The following is a 13,605-nucleotide window of genomic DNA, read 5'->3' as shown; positions in this document are numbered from 1 at the left end:
GTTTAACTTTCTGGAGCCAGTTGATATATAAAAAAAAAAGTTTTTTCCTGGAATACCCCTTTAACATGAAACTTGGTACACATGTTACTTATATGTCAACAACAAACATAGGATAGGTAATTTAACCCTTACTCACCCCCATTTGCCAGGGGCAGGGTTTATGTTTAAAGTCCTATACAAGTCTATGAGAAATATGTTACTGCATAACTTCCAATCGGCTGGAGATATTTTGATAATACATGGTCACATGTTACTTATATGTCCTCTTAAAATATAGGAAAGTTAATTTAACCTTTAACTACCCCCATTTGTGAGGGTTGGGGTTGTTGTTTAAAATCTGGAGATACGGCTGGAGATATTTCAATACCTGGTACACAAACTACAGGTCGGGATATGAGGACGGGATGGGAGGTCGAGATAGGAGGTCAAGATAGGAGGACGGGATGGTCGGGATAGGAGGACGGGATAGGAGGTCGGGATAGGAGGTCGGGATAGGAGGACGGGATAGGAGGACGGGATAGGAGGACGGGATAGGAGGTCGGGATAGGAGGTCAAGATAGGAGGTCGAGATAGGAGTAAGACGGGATAGGAGGTCCGGATAGGAGGATGGGATAGGAGGTCGGGATAGGAGGACGGGATAGGTGGACGGGATAGGAGGTCGGGATAGGAGGTCGGGATAGGAGGTCGGGATAGGAGGTCGGGATAGGAGGTCGGGATAGGAGGTCGGGATAGGAGGTCGGGATAGGAGGACGGGATAGGAGGACGGGATAGGAGGACGGGATAGGAGGACGGGATAGGAGGACGGGGTATGAGGACGGGATATGGGGTTTGTATATGACAACAATATATGAGGATGGGATTTGAAGTCAAAAGCTTCCTCCTTTGTTGATTTTCCTCCCCAACAAGGATGAGGAAGTGAATCCATATATATAAAACTCAATGTGTGTGTGTGTGTGTATGTCCCAGCATCACATCCATACGGCTAAAGATATTAACATGAAACTTGGCACACATGTTACTTATATGTCAACAACAAACATAGGATAGGTGATTTAACCCTTACTCACCCCCATTTGCAAGGGTTTTTGTTTAAAGTCCCATGCAAATCAATGGGAAATATGTGTTACTGCATAACTTCCGTATGGCTGGAGATATTTCAACACCTAGTACACATATTACGGGTCGAGATAGGAGGTTGAGATAGAAGGACGGGAAAGGAGGTCGAGATAGGAGGGCAGGATAGGAGGGCGAGATAGGAGGATGGGATAGGAGGTCGAGATAAGAGGTCGGGATAGGAGGATGGGATAGGAGGTCGGGATAGGAGGTCGGGATATGAGGTCGGGATAGGAGGACGGGATAGGAGGTTGAGATAGGAGGATGGGATAGGAGGATGGGATATGGGGTTGGGATATTACTACAAAATATGAGGACAGGATATGAAGTCAAAAGCTTCCTCCTTTGTTGATTTTCCTCCCCAACAAGGATTAGGAAGGAAGAACCGAGCACCGTGGGGTATTCAGCTAGTTAATGATAAAAGGTTATTATGTGGTTGTTTCCTGGCCTCCAGATTCCCTGGCACCTAACTGTTTAATGTATGTAGGGCTGGGAGAGATAGGTTGGGGGGGGGGGGGGGGGGAGGGTTTTCTTATATGGGTAAAGTTGGATGTGATGATTTGATCTTTTTTGTAATTTAAATAAAAAAATAAAAAAAAGGAAAAAACCTTCGGGTGCAGGCCTTAGATACGCCACCATAGCATCACTTATAAAAGGTATAAATACTGTATGCAACCTATGACCTGCCCATATTTCAGTCCTATATTATTTGCAGATACTAGCAATCATCAGGTCCTAGTGATAATATATACAGAATATAGAAGTATTTAGCTGCCTAAGGGTACCCTCTAATAATAATAATAGTTATAATCACCATCACTGTTATGTAAGACATATGCTTGCTACCATATACAAACCAAATTAACTGATGGAGCATAGTTGTTAAAGTGAAACATATATACTATACTATGATAGGCCCACTGGTGCTACAAACCTCTTGTCCCCACTCGCACGTGCTGGACAGTAACACAATCGATATCAACTTTCTTTTTAGGTAAATAATTAAAAACAGGCATTATTCCAGGCTAAAAGTGAATGAAACAATTCACACCTTTTAAGTGAAAGCAAATGTTAGAAGCTTAAATAAAGCATGTGAAACTCAAGGACGCAGTCAGACCCACCAGTGCCATGGAATTTAGCTCATAGATCAACATGCACTCCGTTTGTAGCAATATTTTGCCCCAATTGCCTCCTTGTGGGCCTTTTGTTACCAGAATTTTTGAATCTCAATAAATTTAAAATTTTTCGAATCCCCATCATGCATTTGGTGGATGTGCCTGGCCAGAGACTTGTCCCTATGATTCAAAACGTCATTATAGTGGTCCCGTATCCGACATCGGAACTCTCGACGGGTCTTGCCCAAATAGTCCAAAGCACAGGGGCACTGTGCCAGATAAATTAAACCCACAGACTTACAATATAAGAAGTCTTTAATCTCAAAATACCTCCCATCCGCAGAGCAGGAAAATGTTTTACACATTTGTTCTGATGCACAGGCGACACATGAACCACATTTAAAGGGGTTCTCCGGTGCTTACACATCTTATCCCCTATCCAAAGGATTTGGGGATAAGATGCCTGATCGTGGGAGTCCCGCCGCTGGGGACCCCCGGGATCTTGCACGTGGCACCCCGTTTGTAATCAGTCCCCGGAGCGTGTTTGCGCCGGGTCTAATTACAGGCGACCACCGCGCCGGCGGCTTGTGACGTCACGCTCCGCCCCTCAATGCAAGCCTACGGGAGGAGGCGTGACTTTTGGTTTACAATGCAGCCACGTGCCTGGACCCTGTTTGGATGTCAGATGGTTTTGTACCACCATATCTCCTATATTCTGGCCCCTTTTGAGCATGATTAGTGGTCTGTCACCTAATACTGATTTTATCTCATCATCAGCTAACAAGATATTCCAGTACTTCTGCAGTAGAGAACTCACTTCTGTGTGCATGTTTTCAAAAGTTCCAATCATACGGATCATATCCTGATCATCAGTTTCAATTTTCTTAGGAACCAGGAGGTCCCTCCTGTTCCTAGAGATAGACCCATTAAATGCCAATCAAAATCTTGTATCAAGTTAGCTGTACAAGCTTAATCAAAAAACCCCACCTAATCTAGCGCATACTTAAACCAAAACTGGGGTGAGATAATATTATAAAACCTAGCTTTTAATAACATTTATAACTAAAATCAAATCCTTACATGTAGTCTCCCTGACGAGCCAAGTAGCAAAACGCTGCCTTGGTCACCAGGTTTATGTTTATGAACATGACTACATATTTGCACATCTTTTGAATCCACTGCACTTTATTTTTGCACCATGCACCTTTTTATGCTCCTATAGCTTTATACACTTATATACACTAATGCAGATTCAGATTCCAGAGGAACGGGGGTCGCCCTTTCTAGGGCGAGTGCCCCAGTTATGTGCCACACAACTAGGGTAAGGTTAAATAGGGGCAACTTTTGCTCTACACGTTAAGGACTGGAAGAGAGACAAGGGATAGTTGCTCACTAGCCATCCCTGTTATACGTTTGGAGCTATTGCCCAATTAAAATATACACTACTACAATAACACTAACATAACACATCCTAGATCTGAATGAATGAACTAATCGTATGAAATACTTTCGTCTTTACATAGTTAAATGTGCTGACAACAAAATCACACAAAAATTATTAATGGAAATCAAATTTATTAACCCATGGAGGTCTGGATATGGAGTCACACTCAAAATTTAAGTGGAAAACCCCACTACAAGCTGATCCAATTTTTATGTAATGTTCTTAAAACAAGTCAAAATGAGGCTCAATGAGGCTACAATGCCTGGGCATGCTCCTGATGAGGTGGCGGATGGTCTCCTGAGGGATGTCCTCCCAGACCTGGACTAAAGCATCCGCCAACTCCTGGACAGTCTGTGGTGCAACATGGCTTTGGTGGATGGAGCGAGACATGATGTCCCAGATGTGCTCAATCGGATTCAGGTCTGGGGAACGGGCGGGCCAGTCAGCAGCATCAATGCCTTCTTCTTGCAGGAACTGCTGACACACTCCAGCCACATGAGGTCTAGCATTGTCTTGCATTAGGAGAAACCCAGGGCCAACCGCACCAGCATATGGTCTCACAAGGGGTCTGAGGATCTCATCTCGTTACCTAATGAAAGTCAGGCTACCTCTGGCAAGCACATGGAGGGCTGTGCAGCCCCCCAAAGAAATGCCACCCCACATCATTACTGACCCACCGCCAAACCGGTCATGCTGGAGGATGTTGCAGGCAGCAGAATGTTCTCCACGACACCTCCAGACTCTATCTCGTCTGTCACATGTGCTGTGAACCTGCTTTCATCTGTGAAGAGCACAGGGTGCCAGTGGCGAATTTGCCAATCTTGGTGTTCTTAGGCAAATGCCAAACGTCCTGCACGGTATTGGGCTGTAAGCACAACCCCAACCAGTGGATGTCGGGCCCTCATACCACCCTCATGGAGTCTGTTTCTGACCATTTGAGTGGACACATGCACATATGTGGCCTTATGGAGGTCATTTTGCAGGGCTCTGGCAGTGCTTTTCCTGCTCCTCCTTGCACAAAGGTGGAGGTAGCGCTCCTGCTGCTGGGTGTTGCCCTCCTATGGCGTCCTCCATGTCTCCTGATGTACTGGCCTGTCTCCTGGTAGCACTTCCATGCTCTTGAAACTACACTGACAGACACAGCAAACCTTCTTGCCACAGCTTGCATTGATATGCCATCCTGGATTAGCTGCACTGCCTGAGCCACTTGTGTGGGTTGTAGACTCCGTCTCATGCTACCACTAGAGTGAAAGCACCACCAGCATTCAAAAGTGACCAAATGGGGGTGTCTTGCTAATTGCCTATGATTTCCACATGTTGTCTGTTCCATTTGCACAACAGCATGTGAAATTGATTGTCAATCAATGTTGCTTCCTGTGTGGATAGTGTGATTTCACAGAAGTGTAATTGACTTGGAGTTACATTGTGTTGTTTACGTGTTCCCTTTATTTTTTGGAGCAGTGTATTTCTCCCTCTGGATTTATTTAATTCACTATGTCCCATTAATACCTGATTAAGTCTCTGTGATTATACCCTAATCTCGCTATATAGGTTGTGTACTTATCTAAGTATTATAGATAAACTACAGAGGTATTACTTGTGTGGCTTTGGGTGTTTTATGCAAGGATTTCTGTTCTTTTGAGGCAGATAGAATGTGGTCTGGGACTAAGAACCTGAGTGGGTTTTTTATGTGGTACTTTGTGACTTACATACTTATTGGTTTTGATTTTAGTAATACATTTTTATTAAAAGTTAAGTTTTATCATATTATCTCACCCCAGTTTTGGTTTAAGTATGTACATGAAACAGGCTGTATCATGAATCAAAATTTAAAATGTCAGGACTTTCTTTTTTTTTTTTTTTTTTTAAAGGTCATATTGACTAACTCTTCTAAACACTCCTATTTGATTTCCTTCTTGAATATTAGCACAAGGTTTTATAAACAAGTGTGTGTGTGCCCCCATATAACCACCCCAATATTTTGTAGTTTACACAAATTTACCTTTCAACAGATATGGGGGGTACACAGATAGCCTTTGTTTCTGGGAAACAGTGATGCAGTACAGAGTGAAAAAAAACTAAACAAATGCAATCTCTTGCAGCATTCACATTACATTATTCTGTAATCTTGATTTAAGAAGCAGGCTTTTTCTGTCTGTCTGAACATCAATTATGTATACACAATAGACTATAAACTGTTTGTGTAATACAAATTGATATAAAGTTAAATTAAATATCAGAAAAGTGGACCTTGGTTATACTATACTAGTGCATATAACTGGCAGTGACACGGCTACTCATTAAATTCTGGCTTTTATTTTTGGAAAAATTATCTGGTTGCTTGATAAAGACATCACTGATACTTTTTGTGTTCTGTAAGTGTTACGCATAGATAAATCCTATAAAGAAGATATAGCTACAATGAAAATGTTAAATAATAATGTTCACAAAGAAAATACAGAGCATCTGTTCTTACACAACACACTAAAGTCATAACCAGGCTACATATTAAGCAGTCAATATGCTCATAATCTACTAGTAATTTAATTGCTATAGCTCTTCTCTGATATGACCTGCATGTATCTGAATAAGATTTTTTTTCGTAAAGAAGCATAAATAAAACAAATATCTGCTTACCAGAGAAGACAACAGATTCTGTGACCTGGTAAATATGAAATTTGCAGCAAATACAAACAAATGCAAAACAAGGGATGATGCAGTGAATAGTGCTTTTCAAGCAAGCTCCACCCTAGAGATCAGTACTCAGGTTTCCCAAGATAATGTTTCTTATACACCTGTTCACAGTGTATTGTTAAGTCTGCACGCAAAGCTATTTTTTTCTACAACAAACTAAAAACAGATTGGATTTCATATATGGAAAACCTAAACTCTGAAACTGATAATAGTGAAGTAATAAGATACTTTGTAGGCCATGATATTTAATCCTTTAACCCCTTAAGGACCAGGCCATTTTTCATTTTTGCACTTTAGTTATTTCCTCCTCACCTTCTAAAAATCATAACAATTTCAATTTTGCACCTACAGACCCCCCAAAAATATTTGTGGGGCAAAATAAAAAATAAACAATATGCCATTTTGCAACTTTTGAGGGCTTCAGATTCCATGCAGTGCACTTTCAGGTAAAAATTACACCTTATCTTTATTCTGTAGGTCCATACAGTTACAAGGATACCCAATTTATATATTTAAAAAAATGATAACTACATGCACCAAAATTTGTATGTTGAAATTTGTACTCTAAGCTTGATTGATAAAACTCGGTTCAGCCAGGCTCTATCGATCAAAGAGCTGGGAAAAGCATGGAAGATGAGGTAAGCCCTCCTGCCACCTCCACAATGGATCGCCCCCCATGATCGTGCTGCGGGGGGGGGGGGGGGGGAGATCTGACCCCCACTGGACCCTGAGGGACTGGTTAAAGGTCCCTTTAGACACTGCTGTCAACTTTGACAGCAGCGATCTAAAGGGTTAATAGCTGGCTAGGGTGATCTCCGCATGTTAGCTATTAATGGCAGCCCCCAGCTACAAGTATCAGCTGGGGGCTGGCCGGTATGGCGCGGGCTCGAGTCAGGAGCCCGCGCCATACACCACTTGGCTGTCTAAGGACAAGCCGGCTCGTCATTAGATGGCAACAGGTTAATCATGTATTACTTTAAAATGAAAAGATAAAGAAACCCTCAAGAGTAAACAAGTTGCGGGGATGCTTAAAATTTGAGAAGTCCGGTGAAATAGTTTTTTCTATGCTAGGAGAGGGTAAATGTGAACAGAAAAAAATGGCATAAACAACAGATTAACCTGTTGGGGACGAAGGGCGTATCCATATGCCCGTGGGAATTTCGGTCCCCGCCACGCACCTGGCAGGGAACCGACCGGGGTGACTGCTGATATCGTTCCCCGTGAATTCACACTTGCGATTTTGGGTCATACGGGTCTATTGGGACCCGGAATATACGGGGGATCGCGGTTGTCTAAGACACCTACGATCCCCCTGAAGGGATAGGAGTGAGGTGGCAGGGGTGCCCCCCCTCCTATCCCTGCTATTGGTTGTCAGAAGCGACGACCAATAGCAGATCGGGGACGGTTTAACTTTGGTTTTCCCCGCCCTGCCCACCCACAATAGGCGGGGCAGAACGGGGAACCGAAGGGGACCGGGCGCGGAAGATCCACTTACCCATCCGGAGGCTGCGGGCGACGGAGATCGGCGGGCGGTGATGTCGTGCGGCAGAAGAGGACGGCTCCCTGGATCCTATGGAAGCCGGTAAGTTGCCTAGCAACATCTGAAGGGCTACAGTCTGAGACCACTATACAGGGGTCTCTAACCTTTAGCCCTCCAGATGTTGCAAAACTACAACTCCCAGCATGCCCAGACAGCTGTTTGTGCATGCTGGAATATGTAGTTTTGCAACAGCTGTAGGGCTGCAGTTTGAGACCTCTATAGAGTGGTGTCTAAACTGTATCCCTCCAGATCTTGCAAAACTACAACTCCTAGCATGCCCAAACAGCTATTTGCTGTCTGGGCATGCTGGGATTTGTAGTTTTGCAACATCTGGAGGGTCACAGTTTGGAGATCACTTTGCAGTGGTCTATAATCTGTAGCCCTCCAGATGTTGCAAAACTGCAAATCCCAGCATGCCCAAACAGCAAACAGCTGTCTCTGCATGCTGGGAGTTGTAGTTGCGTACCTCCAGCTGTTGCATAACTACATCTCCCAGCATGCCCTTCAGCGATCGGTATATGCTGGGAGTTTTGCAACAGCTGGAGGCACACTGGTTGGAAAATACTGAGTTAGGCAACAGAACCTAACTGAAGGTTTTCCAATGTGTGTGCCTCCAGCTGTTGCAAAACTACAACTTCCAGCATGCACAGACCGTGCATGCTGGAAGTTGTAGTTTTGCAACAGCTGGAGGCACACATATTGGAAAACCTTCACTTAGGTTCTGTTACCTAACTCAGTATTTTCCAGTACATGCTGGGAGTTGTAATTTTGCAACAGTTGGAGGCACACTGGTTGGAAAATACTGAGTTAGGTAACAGAACCTAAATTAAGGTTATCCAACCAGTGTGCCTCCAGCTGCTGCAAAACTACAATTCCCAGCATGCACGGTCTGTCAGTACATGCTGGGACTTGTGGTTTTGAAACAGCTGGAGGTTTGCGCCCCCCCATGTGAACGTAGAGGGTACATTCACACGGGCAGGTTTACAGTAAGTTTCCTGCTTCAAGTTTGGGCTGTGGCAAATTTTTCGCCGCAACACAAACTCCTAGCGGGAAACTCACTAACATGCCAGCGTGAATGTACCCTAAAAACACTACACTAACACTTAATAAAGGGTAAAACACTACATATACACCCCCCTTACACTGTTCCCCCCAATAAAAATTAAAAACGTATTGTACGGTAGTGTATCCAAAACGGAGCCCCCAGCTGTTGCAAAACAACAACTCCCAGCATTTCTGGACAGCCACTGTCCAGGCATGCTGGAAGTTTAGCGACAGCTGGAGGCACCCTGTTTGGGAATCACTGGTGTAGAATACCCCTATGCAATCCCTAATTTAGTCCTCAAATGCGCATGGCGCTCTCTCATTTTGGAGCCCTGTCGTATTTTGAGGAAACAGTTTAGGGCCACATATGGGGTATTTACGTACTCGAGAGAAATTGCACTACAAATTTTGGGGGGCTTTTTCTCCTTTTACCCCTTATGAAAAGGAAAAGTTGGGGGCTCCACCAGCCTTTTAGTGTAAAAAAATCTAAATGTTTACAGTAACATGCTGGTGTTGCCCCATACTTTTATTTTCACAAGCAGTAAAAGGAAAAAAAGACCCCCAAAATTTGTAACGCAATTTCTCCTGAGTATGAAAATAAGAACATACCCCATATGTGGATGTAAAGTGCTCTTCTGGCGCGCTACAATTCTCAGAAGAGAAGGAGCACCATTGGGATTTTGAAGAGAAAATTTGTCCGGAATTGAAGGCCACGTGTTTTACAAAGCCCCCATAGTGCCAGAACAATGGACCCCCCGACATGTGACCCCCATTTTGGAAACTACACCCCTCATGTAATGTAATAAGGGGTGCAGTGAGTATTTACGCCCCACTGGTGTCTGACAGATTTTTTGTAACTGTGGTCCGTGAAAATGAAAAATTTAATTTTTCATTTACACAGTCCACTGTTCCAAAGATCTGTCAAACACCAGTGGGGTGTAAATACTCACTGCACCCCTTATTAAATTCTGTGAGGGATGTAGTTTCCAAAATGGGGTCACATGGGGCACCAAAGGGGGCTTTGTAAACGCACATGGCCTCTGACTACCATTCCAAACTAATTCATTTTCCAAGAGCTCAATGGCGCTCCTTCTCTTCTGAGCATTGTAGTTTGCCCGCAGAGCATTTTACGTCCTAACATGGGGTATTTCCATACTCAGAAGAGATGGGGTTACAAATTTTTGGAGGCTTTTTCTCCCATTACCCTTTGTAAAAATGGTAAATTTGGGGAAAAAACTGCACTTTTGTGAAAAAAAATTTTTTTTCAATTACACATCGATTTTAACGAAAAGTTGTCAAACACCTGCGGGGTGTTAAGGCTCACACTGGACCCCTTGTTATGTGCCTTGAGGGTTGTAGTTTCCAAAATGGTATGCCATGTGGGGTTTTCTGCTGTTCTGGCACCATAGGGGCTTTCTAAATGTGACATGCCCCCCAAAAACTATTTCAGCAAAATTCACTCTCCAAAATCCCATTGTTGCTCCTTCCCTTCTGAGCCCTCTACTGCACCCGGCGAACACTTGACATACACATGAGGTATTTCCTTACTCAAGAGAAATTGGGTTACAAATTTTGGCGGGCTTTTTCTCCTATTACCACTTGTAAAAATTCAAAAACTGGGTCTACAAGAACATGCGAGTGTAAAAAATGAAGATTTCGAATTTTCTCCTTCACTTTGCTGCTATTCCTGTGAAACACCTAAAGGGTATGCTATTTTAAAGTATCTTTTAACTTAGCTTGATTCTGTGTATGTGAGACAGTCCCCACGCCCACTAGGGGGCGGAGCCTAGTGGCTTTTTGGCGCCCTTGTTTCACATTTAAACCTGCTCTGTTTAACCATGGTCATACATTGCCTGTACATCTGATGAAGAGGGTCTAAACCTTCGCAACGTGTCATGTTTTTGGCTAAATAAATTGAACTTTTTATCCCAAGAAGTTGCCTGAGTGGTGGATTGCGCTACAGAACCTGGTACCTTTCCTGCCTAGCACCAGCACTTGCATCAAATACCTCGGACAGGTTAACCTGCTGCCGATTCCAGGAAGCTGCTCCACCATCACTTTAAACCACGCGCTTATTGCTGTTGTGTCTATATACACAACAGTACAAGGTGAGCGAGACTACTTACTTGTTTTACAGCCTCACCATATACATATTTACATTGTTCCAAACGTATTGCCCTATGAGGAGCTCTGCTCTATCTTTTTCTCCATAGAATACATTACACCTAAAGGGTTAACACACTTTCTGAATGTCATTTTGAATACTTTGAGGGGTGCAGTTTTTATAATTGGGTCATTTTTGGGGTATTTCTCATTTGAAGGCCCTTCAAATCCACTTCAAAACTGAACTGGTCCCTGAAAAATTCAGATTTTGAAAATTTTGTGAAAAATTGGAAAATTGCTGCTATACTTTGGAGCCCTCTGATGTCTTCCAAAAGTAAAAACATGTCAACTTTATGATGCAAATATAAAGTAGACATATTGTGCATGTGAATCAATATATAATTTATTTGGAATGTCTATTTTCTTTACAAGCAGAGAGCTTCAAAGTTAGAAAAATGCAAAACTTTCTAATTTTCCATCAATTTTTTCACCAAGAAATGATGCAAGTATAGATGAAAATTTACCACTAACATAACGTAGAATATGTCACGAAAAAACTATCTCGGAATTAAATTTATAAATAAAAGCACCTCAGAGTTATTAATGCTTAAAGTGGCAGTGGTCAGATTTGCACAAAATGCTCCCGTCCTTATGGTCATAATGGGCTCCGTCCCCAAGGGGTTAATATACATTATACAGTACTTTTATATTCATTGAGTTACATATGTGGTGGCTTAGGGTCGGCGTGTATGTAGACTGATGGGTGTTGTGACTATGATAAGAGTTTGTGATGCCAGAAGTGTCTACCACCACACTCCAAGTATAAAGCGGTTGCCGGTGGAAAGCGCCAGGTAAGGAATACCACAAATACAAGGTTAGGGAAACCAATTGTTAACTTTACTTCAGGAATTACTACAGGATAATACACACAGGACAGTTAAATTTCAGTGCAATTTCTCTGAAGGATGCTATAGGGGACCACAGTTGCTGTAATGACACTCTGGAACTTGTAGTCCTTCTTGACTAAAATGTGTCTTGACTGGTCTGAACTTGACGTGGACAGATTTGACTGAGTTAGTCTTTAGATGACTAGACTGACTGACAGACTTGACTGAACTGGAATTAGGCTTGACTTGATTTGGGAGCTTACTATCACTGACTCTTGCAACTTCAATTTGTGGAATCCAATGTGGGTGCTTATTGCCAGGGTGGACTTGCATGGACTGGAGTTGCCAGAGGATCTTCATTTACTTTATCCTTTGCTTTGGCTATGGGGCCAGAAGGCCCTTTGTCACTTGTCCCCAGAGCTGACTGGAACTTGACAGATGGACGACCTGGTCAGCAGGATCCTGTGAAAGATGATGTCGTTCAGGAACTGGAATCTTTGCAGGAACTGAATCTTCATGCCTGTCCTAATATGGTGAGGTACAGGTCACACAGCAGAGGTCTGGACTGGACTTCCACACACTCTCCTTTCCACAACTTACTAATACTAACTAACTCCTTATCATCTAGATAGACCTGGGGGAGCAGGGCAGGAGGCCCTGATTAGCCAAAGTGTTCATGTGATTCCCTATGCATCCTCCTGCACAGTTGAAGTTAACACTTTACACGACAAAGAAAAAGTGCAGTAAACAATATAAATCACATTAGAATACATTATTGTTACACTATGCACTCCGGCCTCACACACCGTGAGCGCATGGTCCCCTTACCTTCTGCTGCCGACGGGGCTGGGACTCGCATCGAGGGACGCGCCCACATGCGAGCCCCAGTCCGTCACTCTCCGGGTGTTTCTCCTGCCTCTGCCCCCACCTCTCTGCTCCAACCCGCGTGTCCCCATCCCTTAGGGCGTACACGCCGGAGCTTTAAGATTTAAAGGGCCAGTACGCTTATTAGTGTAACCACCTGTGGCTTGTTTTTAAATTCCTCCACCCTCCTCAGTTCTCTGCCGGATCTTTGTTGCCTTGCGCCCTAGAGAAAGCGTTCCTTTGTATTGCCTTGCCGTGTACCAGATCTCCTGCTCTTGTGACTTGACCTTGCTCCTTTGGCGTCTGCCTAATAAACTCCTGCTATGTCCCAACTACACTACTGTGCCGCCTGCCCTGACCTACTGCTATCCTGACTACGAGTTGCCTCATCCCTCCTGTACCTCGCATCTCCTCAGTTGCCTGTGTGATGGAGCCATGCCAGGGGTAGCGACCTGGGTGTCGCCTGCAGCTGCAAGACCATCCCGCTTTGCTGCGGGCTCTGGAGAAGACCAGCGGCACCTTAGACTCCGCTCCCTGGTACGGTCCGAGTCATCTGCCACACAGGTCCAGTGGATCCACATACACCGGAGTTCCTGTCTTCAGAAACGTGGGTGTTACAATTATAAAACACATGACAGTTACACCTGGAGCTGTGGGATGGAGCAGAAACAATAAAGCGACATCCATCTGACCAGGGCCAGATTAAGACTGCCTGGAAGACGGAGCACTTCATTATAATGGCCCCCCTGTTGCGGGCCTGTCAAGTAAGGAACAGACTGAGACCAAAAATAGGCTTGGATA

This window comes from Hyla sarda, chromosome 1 (assembly GCF_029499605.1).
Source record: "Hyla sarda isolate aHylSar1 chromosome 1, aHylSar1.hap1, whole genome shotgun sequence".
Taxonomy (NCBI): domain Eukaryota; kingdom Metazoa; phylum Chordata; class Amphibia; order Anura; family Hylidae; genus Hyla; species Hyla sarda.
Note: the sequence above shows the minus strand (reverse complement) of the source record.